Source organism: Labrus bergylta, chromosome 18, assembly GCF_963930695.1.
Source record: "Labrus bergylta chromosome 18, fLabBer1.1, whole genome shotgun sequence".
Taxonomy (NCBI): Eukaryota; Metazoa; Chordata; class Actinopteri; order Labriformes; family Labridae; genus Labrus; species Labrus bergylta.
In genome coordinates this window covers 10,238,981-10,241,768 of record NC_089212.1, presented here as the reverse complement: position 1 = coordinate 10,241,768, position 2,788 = coordinate 10,238,981, and the positions used below count along the sequence as shown (strand labels likewise).

At 42.1% G+C, this 2,788-nt stretch overlaps 1 protein-coding gene across 2 annotated transcripts in view; it reads left to right on the top strand.

Annotated features, from left to right (window-relative positions):
- The first annotated feature begins 557 nt into the window (after nucleotides 1–557).
- Nucleotides 558–2,788, top strand: part of nkx2.2a (NK2 homeobox 2a) — a 19,582-nt gene continuing 17,351 nt past the window's right edge. The window contains exon 1 of one of the 2 annotated variants that reach the window (XM_029279552.2): nucleotides 558–698. The gene's annotated coding sequence lies outside the window, so the exon portion shown is untranslated. The remainder of the gene's footprint in view (nucleotides 699–2,788) is intronic. The other variant, XM_020644995.3, reaches the window with a different exon arrangement.

Here is a 2,788-nt window from a genome sequence, read left to right as displayed (position 1 = left end):
GTGGATATTTGTCACAAATATAATGTGCTAGTAGTCCGCCTCGTTGGAGCAGCCCGGGTCCCGAGTCATTGTGAAATACTGTGACCTTGGTTATCAATCATTGTATCAGGGTATCTAATGTAAACAGACGCGTGGCGTGGATAACATGCCACATCTGCTCTGTGGAGAGCGCTGCTACTTGGTTACCAAGCGATTTATTAGTGAGCCCCCGCGTGAAGAATAATAGGTGACAGTACAAAACCAGCCAGCAGCTCTTTCTACAAGCAGACAATATATCTTAAACATTCTGTGGTAACTTTATTATTCACCTGCATGTGTGCAGCAGATAGTTTGGTGTCCCAAAAGCATCACAAAGAGAGGAAACTAGTTGTCCTGGTTAAAAGCAGCGTGCGCTGGGAGCCGTGTTTGCGCTCGACACCAATTTATTGCCGATGAACATATGGCCAATATTTTGTCTCACGTCATAGCACGGGGTAAACAAACACCCAGTAATGTTAGCGAGTCAGCAAGAGCAGAGCCACTTGGCCAGCTATGCAAACGCTGTTGGACAATATGAGAAGAGGAGCACTTGCTCTCTGGGTATATAAACCACATCAGGCTTATCTCTGCACGCACTCCTGACTCCCATTTGGGGATATTTCATTAACTTCGCGCGCTGTCTTAACGCTGGCAACACATTGGGCCCCCCTCCAGTCTAGGTAAGCGCCCCATACATTACCTTCTGTTTTAACAGCCTAATACACACTTCTTAATAGCTTATTTTTCTATTTTACGCGCATTACCACACAGATTATACTTTACTGTACAATAACTCTAATAGTTTTTTTTGGAGTCAGTTTAAAATGGGATGCTTATTCAAACTGTAGGCCTGTTGGTTTTTAAACTACAGTAGGCCTAGCTGGTGATCACAACACACTCACGTGAGTGCTCTCTGCTTGGTTGAACGTTGTATTTGTGACGATACACTGTGAGAGTGACCTGGGTTTTCTTGTCCGAGCTCACTCAGGAGAAATCATTACTTCATTATTTGGAAACATGTAAAATCTGATTTCTTTACTTGTCTCAATCTTAAGACATGTTTTAAGAACCCTTCTGCTTTTAACAACATCAAACTACAATGAAATATAACATTGATAACACACACTGTATTTTGTTAACGTGCGTCCGTGAAGTTCAACCCGTTAGCCTTATGCATTGAAGAAGAAAAAACATCTGCGTCGAACGGTGAAATGGACATGGGCGAAGTTAATGTGCCTTTGCTTGAAGAGAAAGCAACACAAATACTTACTATACCTCATAACACAACATCTGTCTGATGTTACTGCATGAATTCCTTACATGATGGCCTATTATAGGCTAAGTTGTCTAATTGGGTGCACACAACAAGCACCCCCTGCTGTTTCTGAAATGTGCCGGTAGAGACCGCTAGAGCTCTACAGATGTCAACAGCTGTTAATGTTATTACTGCACTCACACACAGGCTGCCTAACAAGGAGGACAACTTGTCTGTACTTGTGCCATCCAGAGCGGGATAGATTCTCCAGAGAGGATGATTCATTTATTCATTATATTATTAAATAATTTATGTTTCTAAATGTTCTAGCATTTCAAAATGATAGTTTTCCCCTTTCTGAATAATCTGAAGACGTCTCCAAGACTCGGGCCATCCCCCCCCACCCACCCCCCTTCCTGACAAAGTCAGTGAGATACTGAAATAGGAAGTGATTAAAAAATAATAAACCCGTTTTTAGCAGTTCGTCTTACATGGGAAAAAGATTAAGGCAAATGGCACAGCGTGGCATGAAATTCAGCGTTACAAATAAACTGGTGGTTTAACAAATGAAGGCATCTCCTCGGGGCATGGGCGCACTGCTATAATCTCGCCGTGACATGTTTAATCATTAGAGGAAAGGAGACGTATAAAGACTTTTGCCCCGGAGGGAAAGGTGGCTGGATTTCTGTTCAAAAAGGAAAGAAAGAAAAAAACGGGCTTCAAAATGATTTCTTGCCTGAAGCCAAGTCTCCCCAGGCCATGGCTTAGCCCCCATAATAAATAAACCGGACCCGCTTTACCTGCATATTATATATAGGCTTTTAATCATAGAGGGAGGAAATCGGTCTTGTCACTCTGTACATTTATCACGGGCACCCTGAGGCAGGCGGGGTTACCTTTATCAAAGACTAACTCCCAGCCTGAGGCTTCCAAACACGCTGAAATTCAGCGATTAAAGGAGAGAATGATCAACATTATTATGGATTCTCCTGCGGCATTCTTATTTGTGCATTCAATCGAAAGATTTATTTAATCAAGAATATAAAAAGCTCTTTCTTCACTTATTTGGGAACAATCGTGGGCATGAATTTTTAGGAGGGAATTATAATTAATCAGACAGGGCCCGTTTTTTGGGGTTCATCCGAAAAATTAATTGTTTTTGGATGAGTCCATTCTGCTGTACGTTTGATTGCAAAGCTGGGATCAGAAAAATGTAACGAGCTTTAATAATGAGCCAGTCAGCTCGGTTGCTTATAATATTAAAATGGGAGCACTGGCGAAACTGGTGATAGCATAATTATGGCAGAAATGATCACATAAAACGGTTAGTTTTGTGTAGTTTTACGCACAGCAGTCAAATGAGAAATAGTTTTACAATGTATCGTTGTAGTGTCAGAGCTGAAGATTTAATGTCAGCTGAACTCAAATTAGCGGGTGATGGGAAGCAGCAGCCCTGCGCCCTGCTTTGTCCTTTCAATCCTGGTGCATCTGCAGCTCAGAGAGAGGCCCTTTTCA